Genomic DNA, 13,990 nt, shown 5'->3' on the forward strand with positions numbered 1-13,990 from the left:
GATGCAATGTTAGATGGGCCAAAAAGGTACTTCTTCTATACCGTGCCCCTATACAGGTTATCACTCTTAGAAAATGATAGGTTGGTCTCACACCTCTGCAGGACCATATGCACCTGTATTCCTTTCTATTCAGCTTATTATTGTACTATATCTGGTGAGTAGGCTGACTCACTTGGTGTGCTTTAAAGGAGAGATCACACACGAGCACAAGGATTTTATAGGTCATTTTTCACACAAATTGTATAAACACAATTTGTATTAACTTACTACACTATATAGTTTTTATCTGATGTGAGCTTCTTTGTAGTTCTACTACTTCTATATCACACCTCTTAGCAGCTTTCAATTTAAATTGCTTCACTTAGAATATCGCTGTCTACATCATACTAAAAGTTAATTTTAATCCAAACGATCTCTTTGATAGTGGGTCAAATAATGAATAAACTAAATGTCCATGGCTCATATTATATGAAATGTCCATGTCGCTCATCACCACTTCTATGTTGTTTTGGTATAGGGCTAGGGCTAGGCTATAACCTGTCTGCTGTAACTGCAATATCTCATGACTCCCACAAGGTGTCAGTATTTGCTTCCAAAATTACACACACAAAAATTCCTACAGCTTCTCACAAAAGTTTCACACATTGTCCTTTGCTTCATTATATTACATTTTGTATTTATGCTTTTAGGCTAATCCCACACAGGGCTGATTGTCAGCCTGCAGATAAAAAAATAAATCAGCCCATGTGACATTAGCCTTAGGGTTAAAGGGGTGGTTCACCATCAAACAACTAGATGTTTTTAGGTAGTTCACCAGAAATACCGACTTTTTCCAATTACTTTCTATTTTCTATGTGTGACCGTTTTTCTAATATTGAAGTGTAAAGTGTCATTTTTCACCTTCTGAAGCAGCCCTTGGAGGGGGGTCGCCGACCCTGTAAACTGTAAACCTGCTGAGCAGAATCTCTGGGTTTCATTACAGGCATCTGGTAGAATAGATACAATAGTTGCTAATATTCCAGAGATGCTGCTGAGAAATATAATAACTAAATGTTGCAAAATTGTAGCAGTTTAGAGTCTGTGACTGAATTACTGAGCTGCCAGACTCAAACACCAGACAGGGACATTCAACTTTAAACTTAGATTTTGGAAAAACAGTAAAAAATAAATAATGTAAAGTAATTGAAAAAAGTCTTTATTTCTAGGGGACAATCTAAAAACAACTGAATTGGAAAAAGTGTTTGGAAGGTGAACAACCTCTTTAAAGCTCATGGGGAGCCAGGTGGCAACATTACTTATAGCACAGAACAAAACACATTTTACCCACTGCAGACTGCTCAACCATTCCATTACGTTAAACAAGAAGAACCTAAGCCATTGTGCACAGATGATTATCACCCAAACACTGGGGTAACTATAGAGGAAGCAGACCTTTATATACAGCAGACCCCACGACCTCTGGAACCAAGGGGTCTGCTGTATAGACTCCAGAGTCAGTGCGGGAAGAAGTGTGTTGTTACACCACTGCACCCACTCACTCTTTTTGATTTATAATCACAGGTTCAGGGAGACCAATCAAAAAGCATTTTCCCCAAATTCCAGCCTAATTGGGTCCCACTTTAGGCCCTGGGCCCCTAAAGGTGAGGCTTATCTAGTGTGAGACTAAATCTGTAATAGCGCTCACAGCTAATACGAAAGAACTAATGAATGGATTTCTTCTTTTATCCAATATAAATAAAAAGACTTCCCAACAGCAGCCATAAGTAAATATAACTAACTGGAGACTCTGTTATTGATTCTTTTTAAATTTAACTTCAGAATTGAAGTATCATATCTAAAAGAGCAAATTGGGGAGTCTTTGTTTGACAAAAGCTCCTTCCCACTGGTGGCTCTTACCATATAGCACTTAAGCTCTGTGTCTTTATATAAGCTTTATTTACTGTGCATATTTTTTGTATTTATTGTTTGACTTGTACTCCCTGTGCATACTTTAAAATATATATTGTACTTATACTTATGTTGTACTTTTATGCATTGTACAGCACTGTGGCTCCTTAACAAATAAAGTCACACATACATACATATATACACACACATTTATTTCTGCCTTATACCACTATTGGACAATCTTTGGACACATCCACAGAAAATAGAAATTGTTATTAGTCAGTACCCTGGCAGACACACCACCAGAGCAGGAACAGAAGGAATAGCCCTAGGGCCAGTGTATCCCGTATAAACCATATAGTGAAGCCCTGAATGTGCGCTAGAGTTATCAGACATCTGGGAGCAGGGGTGTTGCTGCCATGAAGCGAGTTGAGAAACTTGCCCCAGGCAGCAGCAGCCCTGGAGTTACCAGGGTTGGCAAAAACGCTCCTGGTAACTTTAAGAGACACATTTCTGGTCATTAAACTGGAAATTTGGTTCTACTAGTTTTGCACAATTTTGCTCTCTGCACTAGTGATGCAGCCCCCCGTGGACCAGCTCCTGTGCAGAAAAGGTAAGCGCTGGGGAGCGAGGAGGGACAGCATCGCAGCAGCCGACTTGGATGGCAAGAGGCAAAGAATTGCCCCTGTCTGGGAGAAATAGGTCAGAAGGCAAAAGGCTCCAGACAGAAGCTCTGTTGGGAACGGAGTAAGTTCCCTAGTGGGTGGGACATTTTTGGAAGAAAACCATGCCTTGCGTATGTAGCTAAATACTTCAATTTGAAGGGTAGTCTTGATGAATACACAATAAGCTGTGTCTCACAGATGTTGTGAAGTCTTGAGAAAATGTCTATTATCAAACAAATATTATCTGACATCAAATTTCACAAGTCAAAATAATGGAATGATATTTTTGTTGGAATATATGCAACAGTCAAAATAAAACTGTAGTTTAGGGCCTGTAAGTAGAAATCAATAACTCGCCACACTGTGGAAGAGGCCCAGGTGCACCGCCCTCAACCCTCAGTACAGGGAGTGTACGAACCGGAAAAGCATTTAGGAAGCAGGCACTCAATAAAGGCAATCCTCCTACATTCAAAGTGAAAAGTTTATTGTGTCCACAGCCTTACGCATTTCGTGATAAACACTTAATCATAGGCATATGCAAGAGTATTCATGCTTAAACTTTGTGTGCTACTCTAAACGCTCACTAGATGGCACTGTGAATATTGTTAATTTGTGTTTGAAATGAAATGAAATCTATGCTGTTGTATTACTAAACATTATTTTATTCTTCTTGGGTTTTCCACACTGTTAAATGTCCTCTGTGTTATCTCTGAGTGACTCACTATTAAATCTTCTCACAAGTTGCGAGTGTTCCCTGTGTGATCATCATAAAGACCATCTCTGCCAACAGTTTTCACAGGAACCGCTTTTAAAAGAAACATAATGCCTTATAGGGGTGGTTTTGAATGAATTGCCTTCTTCTTCTGAATCTCTCCAGCTTTCAAATGGGGGTCACAGGCTCCATCTAAAAAACAAATGCTCTGTAAGGCTACAAATATATTGTTACTTTTTATTACTCATCTTTCTATTAGGGCCCTCTCCTATTCATATTCCAGTCTCTTTTTTAAGTCAATGCATGGTTGCTAGGATTATTTGGACCCTAACAACCAGATAGCTGAAGATTCAAACTGGAGAGCTGCTGAATAAAAAGCTAAATAATGCAAAAGCCACAAATAAAAAATGAAAACCAATTGCAAATTGTCTCAGAATATCACTCTCTACATCATACTAACACTTAATTTAAAGGTGAACAACCCCTTTAAATTCTACTGCATTTCTTCACTATGTTTTACATTCGTCACTCAGTCCTGCCTGCCGTTTGTGGTTGACATGCATGCATTAGCGATGGAAAATTTCTTATATTTGTGTATTTTACAAGTTCAGTGTTTGTTTGTTCTGTCTCTGGTGAGAACTCTTATCTCTTCCATTCTCATAGCTAACTGGCACAAAGACTTCCTGAGTCAGCTATGTAGTAAATTCAATTGCCTTTTAGATAAAGTATAATTGATTTTGTTTTATGAGATAAGGAGAATGTCACACAGGGACATAACTTTATAGACCCAGGCAGAAACACAAATTTCTCTTTGCACAATTTTTTAGGGATTCCCTCAACCACAATACACAGGTCACCTGTAGCTCCCTCCCCCCTTCACATGGTGATAGGTGGATGACTTTCACAGTGCTATTGGTTATTTTGTCCACCTGTGGCCCGGATTTACCAGCTGGACGCCCTAATGCCAAGTCCCCCTTGAAAGGTGCATCCGCCCCTCCCAGTCCCACTTGCTTGTTTCTGCTCCCTCCACTCATTTGCACATCTTTTGTTTTTGGGACAGGGTGGCCCATTTATCCACTTTCTCATTTTAGTGGTTTTGGAGGTTTTAGAAACCACAAATAAAAAATTTTCTATAAAATCACGAATGCGGTGTAATTTATGAAAAGATCCAACTAGAAAAAGCACAAACAAAAACAAAAAAAGCTGAATGATGAGAAAACCTCAAAGACCTCTAAAAATGTAAGTGTTTTGGACAATTACTAGTAAAAAAAAAAAAATCCGAAAACGTGTAAAAGTCTGAATGGCTAAATAGGTCCAATAGAATCACTGCTCCCATTGACTTCTATACAACCTCAAATGTTTTTACTTGGCAAATATTTGTACGTTTTTTTGTAGGTTTCACATTAATAAATCTCGTTTTTTTTTGAATTTCAGAGAAATATAAAAACTCAAATTTTTAGAGAAAATGTAAATTTGAGCAAACAATTTAAATTTGAATTACAGTAAATAGGCTCCTTCGGGTGATGGCACAAGTGGCTACTCGTGGAGATTAGTAGTCGCCCAAATAAGAGGTGATTTGTCGATGGGTGACAACTAATCTCCCCAAGTAGCCACAACTGCCAACACCCTAATGAGCCTATTTACTGTAATTCAAATTTAAATTTTTTTAACAAATTTTAATTTTCTCCAATTTAAAATCTCCCCTAAATGCCTTCCCGCCAGCTAGAATGTAAATTGTTTTCCGAAGTTGACTCACGAGGAAACTTCAGGCGACTTGGAAAAGCCTAAGCAATCTGAGTGCCATCTGTTCGGCGATTTACATTCTAGCCGGCGGGAAGGCATTTTCGGGAGATTAGTTGCCCGAAAAATGTAGAAGCGGCTGGGCGTCATGCAGACTGTGGCTTGAATGAGAGACTGGAATATAAATAGTAGGGAGACTTAAAAGAAAGATAAGTAATACAAAATAACTGTAATAATAAATGTTTAGCTCCACATTGGCTAGTGATGTACCATTGGGATCTGGAAAGAGGCAGAGGAGGACGGGATATCATTCAGAAACTAGAAGGCTAGGACCAGACGATGTAAACCAATGCCAATTCTCTGCAGCAGAGAATCCGCTGCTCTGCTGCTGCCCTTACCTTTGAACAGCGAAATGTTGCATTTTAGAGCCAAAATCTTCCACGTCAGGCAGAGCAGGAGTGGGAGAGCAGGGTGGCATCGAATTAACAGCTTGTGGAGAAACACAGGTCGAGATACGGCATTGTCTGGCCATAGCAAACAATATAAGGAATGAAGACCAATTAAAGTGTTGGTAAGAAAAGGCAATTTTAGACCATACTAAAAGTTGACTTAAAAGCATTTTCATGGTGTTTTTATTTCTAAATTACACTGTTTACACTGCAAATAATTCACTCGATCATATCAAATTTTATTTCTAACATGACAATTGTATTTTTTTTTTTTAGTTGTAATATTGGTTTGTAGGCAGCCATCTCAGGTCATTTTGCCTGGTCGTGTGCTTTCAGAAAGAGCCAGCACTGCAGGGTGGAATTGCTTTCAGGTGACTATTGTTTCTCCTACTCAATGTAACTGAATGTGTTGCAGGGATTTTTGCTAATGACTGCTGTTCTTATATCTACCATGGAGCGGTTATTTGGTTATTTTCCCATTGTTCTGATGTTGGGATTCTGGGGGGGGGGAGTTTGTATCACTCCAACTTGCTGTGCATCAGTAAAAGTGGCCACACACAGGGAGATGCACTCGTTTGGTGATGTTGCCAAACGATTGGATCTCTCCCGATATGCCCACATTGAGGCGGGCAATATCAGTCTTATCCAATCGTGGGCCCTAGGGGCCGAATCAATGAACAGATGCGGCCGAGATCCGACTGGATGTTTTACCCTGCCCGATCAACAGGCCCATACAGCTCAGTGTTTTTGTACCTTTTTTACATAAGCCCAGTTGTATTAGCTTATGTCTAAGGGCAAGGGCACACATAGCTGATACATTTTTGTACCAATATCTGCTCCTTGTAGCTCCACGTTGGCTGATGCAAGACCTGTCAATGTAGTTTCGAGCCAAGTTCTGGAGGCATAAAGACTGTGTATATTGTGAAAAAGAGCCTTGTGTATTCTGGCAGTACACATACGGCTACCAAATAGCCGCAGCCCTTACAGGGAATCCCCTTGGACCTTTTTCATGTTCTGTTGCTCCCCAGATTTTATATTTAAATTTGTCTCATACTGTAAGTATAAAAAGGTTTTAGGGTGTTGTTTCTCCGTTTTCACCTAAAGGGTCCCCTTTAAAGAAATGTACCCTTTAAAGAAAAACACTTTAGACTAATGTCAGACATGGGGGGTTAACCATTTTCTCAGCTTTTGATACTTCATACTTAATATATCCTAAAACAAAAAACACAATAGGACTTCATTGCCCAAAAGTCAGATAATAAGATACGTAATTGGTAACACTGAATATTGTTAAAATGGCGATGTTTATTAGACAACCATGCCAACACATACGTATTAAAAACATATTAAAACCCTAAGACTCTTGTCAGTTAATAGCGCTGCTCCAGCAGAATTCTGCACTGAAATCCATTTTTCAAAAGAGCAAACAGATTTTTTTATATTCAGTTTTGAAATCTGACATGGGGCTATACACAGTGGCGTAACTAGATATTACTGGGCCCCACAGCAAATTATTTTTCAGGCCCCCAAAATGTTTAGAGGTTGACTTGTTTCTCCAATATTTAATGAAATTGTATATGAATTAGGGCCTTGTGGGGCCCCTATACCTCCTGGGCCCCCCTGCAGCCACAGGGTCTGCTTCCTCTATAGTTACGCCCCTGGCTATACATATTGTCTGTTTCCCAGCTGTCCCCAGTCATGAGACTTGTGCCTGCACTTTAGGGTGGAAAAATAAGTTGGCTTTTGGGGGATGAAGTCCTATTGTATTTTTTGTTTTATTTTATGGTAATTTAAGTAGTGATACCCTCTAATATAGCCAATTATCTTTGCTTAGTTATTTTTGTTATTTTAGCATACTTAATATATCTCAACACACTTCATAGATTTAAATTAATTTGTGCTCATAGCACACTGCATAGTACATATGTATGCATATCAAGAGTCTACATTTGTCAGACATAGTGAGAGTCTCAGGTGTCTGTACAGTACAAAAACTAATTGTAACAATACTATTTTATTGTAATGTGCTGTATTTCTTTTTGCCACAGTCCCCCCTCTCATCACACTTTACCCACTTTGGTTTGTATTTGCACAGGTCCAGCAATAAGCAGGGAGACTGATACATTTAGGGCATGTCTGCATAAACTCCCCAGAATATATAGCACTAGGGTGTTGAATATAGGTGCATGTTCTGACCTATCATTTACAGTAATTAAAATAGAATCTGTGCCTACCCTACAGTGATTATTTAGAGCCATGTCCACAGCCTTTAAGATAAACATCATTTGGCCATTATAAAAGCCATTTTAATCTAACCGAGGCTGAAAAAATGTACTTTAGCCCAATTATCAGTGTCCCTCAGTGTAACTTATTCTGTCCGCTGAGGCAATATTTTGATGTGTAAGCACAAGAATGCCCACATTAAAGAGTATCTCAGCACCAGTAATGATGTCTATCACGATTGAGATATTTAGAAAAACAGTAGATCTAGTCCTGCTTATTATTTACTGTTACATAGCTACAACTAAACACACTGTAGCACTAATTCTGTAGGGATCATTCCCTATTGGTGCAGCGTAATGCAAAGTGCAGAAAAGACATGGCTGCATCCAGTGTCAGACTGGCCCGCTGGCTACCAGGAAAACTCCCGGTGGGCCCAGGTGTAAGTGGGCCCTCTTGCTTCTTACCATTTAGCCTATTTCATGATCATTCCGTATTTCTTTATGGGAAAAAATCCATAATAATGCAAGAAAATAGTTTGTAGATATAAAAGACTAGGAGAATAAAGAAGTTGAGTGAGGAACGGAGGAATAATAGTTTGAAAAGTGGGCCCACAGCCTAAGGTTTTCTGGTGGGCCCCTGTCATCCCAGTCCGACACTGCCTGCACCTCTACTTACCAAAAATAACCCTCTATTTCACACTGTCCAAATTCTTTTTTATTATGTTGTGAACATTCCCATTTTGCCTTTACAGCAAAGGACATATTTTTATTTAATAATGACCATTAACTGTTTCTACTGGGCACTAGTAGTTTATTATTCGGTCCTTTCTGTTGGCTGTCCAGCACTCTAATTCCCCCTGAGGATTCTGTGCAAACCTGTACATAGAGTAGAGTCTGTGCCTTGCTCTGTTTATATTCTAGTTTATAGCCATTTGTTTGATTTCACTGTATTTTGGACACAATGACTGTCTCTTAGCACACATTGCCATCTATTGAAGCTTGTTTATATAAAGAGGAGCCTCATTGTAGGGCACTGACCATGCCTTGATTTTGCAGTTGGCAGAGAACATTGGGCTGCTTGTGTTTGAGGCAGATCTGTCCAAACGAAGATACTGGGGCTGCAGCTTTGATGACAAAGTGACCATCGTCCCTGTGTGTCTGCAGTTTGTTATTTGCACTGTCCCTGATAAGCAGTCACTCTTCTCCCAGCTGAGCTTTTCCTTTTCCTGCCAGAGAATCCCTGCAGCTGCTGCAGAATAACATTCATTTCCTTCCTGAAGAAGAGTCTGGTGCTACTGGACTCCCCAGTTCAGGGATGAGAGGGAAGAAGAGAGCAGACAGTGCCTAAGCCAAGAGTTGGCACGCACCCAACGACTAATGCACTGGCACAGAGATGAAAGGAACAGAGAGGCAGGACACATGCACACACAAAGGCAAAGGCCAATAAAATGTGCACTATTGTCAAGGACAAGTCATTTTAATTTTTTTGGATGCTGGTAGTAATTTCACAGCTGATTAAAACCCTGAATACTGTATATGTCACTGTGATCCAGTACAGTGAATTGGTCAGAATCAGACCTAGTAGGGAAGGTGTGCTTCTCTTCAACCCAAACATCAACCAATCATCATCATGAATTACATCACTATGTCTGTGTAGCATTGTACAATAAAACACAATAATAGAATAAAAATGTATTTACAGACAATGAAGAGTTTTTAGTCATAATTCCAGCATAATTGTGTCCATGCAGGGATATGAGTCAAAATTAACAACATGAAAAGTGCGTGTGGCAAGTTGCAACTAACTTCACTTCACTTCACTTCAGACTGTCTGTTAAATGTGACTTTTACCTGTGGAAGTAACTCACTTGCGGCTGCATTCATTAAGTACCCCTTCCCGATGCAGCTACACATATAGTTTGGATCAAGAGTGCTTTTCCGCCAGCTGATTGCTCCTGAAACTTATTGGATGTGAAATCAGTACTGCGGCTTTTCAGTGCCAACAAGAGTGTCACTACTGTCACTGTCACGCTTAAATGCTTTTGAACATTACTGTGTTGATGTCATGGGCCCATTTGCCTTTGATCCACTTACTAAAATTGTTTTGGTAAAATTGGTGATAACTTGCAAATTAGTGGCCAGTTTTTAGTTCAGGAGGATAAAGGAGAAGGAAAATGTAAATCACGGGGAGGTGGGTGCAAATGTTAGGATACCTCGGGCCGCTGCTCCTGTTAGAAGAAAACTGCACTGGTCCCTCTGAGGTACCCTAGTCTGCATCTCATGCACCCCCCTGCAAATGCACATACGCATGCGATGGACCTGTGCATCCCCAGTGCACCTTACTATGTGGCTGGACCTTTGTGGCCTTACTGGCCAGTCTCATTTAGGCTCTTCTCACCAAGCACAGCAGATCACTTTCTTCATGTGGGCACTGGGCTCATAGGCAAACTTTAACAAAAAAAGCTCCTTTTTCACTCTGCTGCTAGTGTCTACCATGGCTATCATGAGCAGTGAAGAAAAAAAGAAGTGGGAAAAGAGGATGACTCCTTGTTGCTCGCTAGGAATAACCCAGGGCCAGTGTAGTTTTCTGCTAACAGGAGCACTGGCCCAAATGATCAGTTACTGGGGGGTGCCTAACATTTGGCATCCCCCAGTGATTTAGACCTTCCTTCTCCTTTAAATCAACAGCAAAGTATTTGTTTAAAAAGGATAATGCTTCCCTGCTAGTGATGGGCGAATCTGACCTGTTTCGCTTCGCCAAAAATGTGAGAAACTGTGAAAATTTGCCAAAACCCATTGAAGTCTATGGACGTCAAATTTTCTTTTGTCGCACGATCAGGTGCGTCAAACATTTTTTTAGACATCCACTGGAGACTAAGGGTGTCCTTTTTGAGGCAAAAATATTTCGCTCATCACTAGTGCAGCCATATTGATTGCTTCCTAGAGACCAGCCAAGCAGCCCATCAGGAATGTCTGTATTTATTCAATGTAAAACTGCTTTCCTGGTGTCACTTATTAAGCCTGTCTCCTCCAGTGAACATTAGGAGGGCTAATCCATGGTGCAAACAAACAACAGAGAGCAAAGCTGAAAGCAACATTTAATTTAAACATATGTTTCAATCAACGTGCGTCAGTTACGACTCCTGCACAAAGGTGTAACAGGCTGTAGGTTCCTTATTTCTGTGCGTGAATGCGGGTGCTGAATAAGCATGAAATACAGTCTGCAGTAGCAGCATATCAGTATGAAGATTCAACCAGTTTAGAAGTCAAATCTAAGTACATCTAGTATGTATCTGAAAATGGTTAAAAATTGCCATACTGGACAAAAAAAAATTCAGATAACTATTGTTATCAGAATCTTGAGGACATAACATGTTGTTACCAGTTCACATCACATGATACAAAATAGCCATAGTACACAGCAGCAACAATAATTGTGCAGTACATGTGATTGTTACATATGTGCATAGTAGTACCCAGACCCAGAGCAGCATATGGCTAAACAGATAGACTGTGAGCAAATTGCTTCCAGAGAGCAATAGAGTGTAACAGGCTGTGTCCATATGCAGACAGGACTGTATTACAGTGCAATGACTTGTTTGCACTTCCCCAACCCCCTGAGATTCTAGCAATACACTGCAATGATTTGTGATCACCATAGGCAGTCCATCAATGCAATGCAGGTATGGGATCTGCCAACCCGGAAACCCGTTATTGAGAAAGCTCTTAATTTTGGGAAAGCTGTCTCAATAGACTCTATTTTAATCAAATTAAAATTTGTGAAAATGTTTTCCTTTTTCTTTGTAATAATAACACAGTAGCTTGTACTTGATCCCAAATAAGATATAATTTATCTTTGTTGGTTGGAGGCAGATTTCATTAATTTTTAAATAATTTTTTAGTAGAGTGTAGGTACGGAGATCAAAATTATAGAAATACCCTTTATCCGGAAAACCCTGAACCATATGTGAAGGAAAGGCTTCTGTACAGCAACAAAAACACAAAGGAGAACAGCACTCTCAGTAAGATGTATCTTTCATGCAACAAAATCAGAAGGTTTGCACCTAAACAAAGGTAGAAAGATTATGATATATAGTGGATAATGTACCCCCTACTGTAATTTATAAAGATATTATAAGTCACCGAGGAGTTATGTGACCATATAACTCCAAGGGGACTTCTGATATCTTTATAAATTTCTAGTAGGGGGTACATTATGCGTTATAATCTACATTTTGTGGGGGGGTCGGGAGGGGGGGTCTGAGGGCGATGCGTCAAATTCCGACACGCTGCGTCAAAATTTGGCGGCCAGGGGGCTCCTGTTATAAACGGCGCGTTCTGATGTCAGAACGCGCCGTTTATAAGGATATAATTTACAGTCTGGTCCCATAGGGAAATGTCCTGACTGTAGATTATATATATATATATATATATATATATATATATATATATATATATATATATATATATATATATATATATATATTAATGTTGGTGTATAATTCATATTAATCTGGTTATGGCAATGACATCAGATTAGGCAGTGTTAAGGTGGCCATAGAATTGGTAGATATTGGTGCGTATACAGCGCGGGGACCAGCAGACCGATATTAGCAAAAGACTTGGAAAATGGTCGGCTCATTGATCGGGCCTTTGAAGGCACCTGAACCTCGGCCACTGTTAGGGCTGAATGGTCAGATAATGGTAGATTTCTATTGTTTCTACCTGTATATCTGATGATTCAGCTGGTAGGGTAGAACTACACAAGCTCTTTTACCTGCGAAAGTATCCGTTACGCCGTGCTGAGATTTATCTCATGAGTCACGTCAGATGCGCCGGAATCTAAGGTAAATTATAGGAATGTCGGACATTGTTGGACGTTCGCATCCAACAGTTGTGTCATGTTGGATGCACACAGCGACAACATCCAACATTCCTATTATTTACCTTAGATTTTGCGTATACGACATGATGTGTCTCAGCGCATCGGAACGGATGCTAATGCAGGTAAAACACTTGTGTAGTTCTACCCTTAACGTTTGTACCGGAAACAAACTTTCTTATTTGTTATTGTTACAACTATGGCCACCTTAAGTCAAATAAATGTTTATAAGGCAAAGTGATCTAACATGATCTTATAGTGCTATTTCTAAGCTTGCTGTAACCAAGTAATTGTAATTATTTTACAGAGATTAGTTCAGGGTATAAATACTTATATCCAGGCTACAGATAATGTTCAGCAAATGATGCCTGATGGGTCCAGCTACTTTGTGAATAAGCAAAAGGCATTCAGAACCATATTGGAGAATCTGCGCTACAGAAGTAGCAAGCTTAAGTACTCTTTGAGGAGGCTGAGCCTTACTTAGTGTGACAGCTCCTACTGGAGGAAAGGGGTGTGAGACTGGTACACCACAAGCGAGGAATCAGCAAAGCATTCTTAATTCATTCATTAATGAACCCATACATAATTAATGATGACTGATGTATTAAGAAACTGTCTGATCACATCCACATGATTCCTAAAGCAATCCAGTGCATGGACCCTAATAAAAACGCCATTCGGTTTGAGATGTCATTTTGCTGATAGAGACCTACGTGGGTCAGCGTCGGTGTACATTCAGAAATCAGGGGGGAACAGTAAACGGGACATTTTTCCTTTATGGCAATTAGTGAAATGTAATGTCACTCAGTAGACTGGAATACACTCGCTCTTCCACTTAAGAATTTACTAATTATTATTCTCCTTCTATGAAATTCAGTCCCATTGAAAGGCCGTCTCGTTAGGAGAAAATCAATCTCATTAATTACTTTAAATTAGTCTAAAGGAACTGCAGGCCCGCTTATTTGAAGGCTTGCTCATTTAGTACAAAGCGTCCCTTAAGATTTGAAGCTCTTGCAAATGCAGCCATCTAATCCTACTGCTTTATTTTGTAAACCTTGTTCGTTCATTTATTGTAACTACCATCTGTTATAATATTATTGTAAAGCATGGTGTAATTTGCTAGCACTTTATATGTGAATGATCATCATGATGAGCTTCCAATGACCCCAACTCGGTAAAAAAGTATAATTATAAGAAGTCTACTGCTATTGTGATGATAATAAAAATCATAGAATGTTTAGACACCATTTCACATTAATTAGTTCATTCAAAGGTTAACAAGAATAAAAAGGTTGGGTCTTCATATAGAAGGTTGCATTTGGCCAATACAGGTAACAAAAATTTTCCTGTAGACTTTAAAAGGGTAACATTCGTTTTTTAATTATTTTGAATTCGTTTTTTAATAATTTGCCTCTTTCTTCTGACTTTTTCCA

The 13,990-nt window shown here is 39.5% G+C and overlaps 1 long non-coding RNA gene across 1 annotated transcript; it reads left to right on the top strand.

The window, feature by feature from the left end:
- Positions 1–5,728: 5,728 nt before the first annotated feature.
- LOC121398241 lies at positions 5,729–9,381 on the top strand. Its single transcript, XR_005964200.1, has 2 exons — positions 5,729–5,824; positions 8,732–9,381. It is a non-coding gene; the product is annotated as an uncharacterized LOC121398241 (long non-coding RNA).
- The last annotated feature ends 4,609 nt before the right edge of the window (positions 9,382–13,990 follow it).

The sequence above is a fragment of the Xenopus laevis genome, chromosome 1S (assembly GCF_017654675.1).
Source record: "Xenopus laevis strain J_2021 chromosome 1S, Xenopus_laevis_v10.1, whole genome shotgun sequence".
In the NCBI taxonomy this organism is placed as follows: Eukaryota; Metazoa; Chordata; class Amphibia; order Anura; family Pipidae; genus Xenopus; species Xenopus laevis.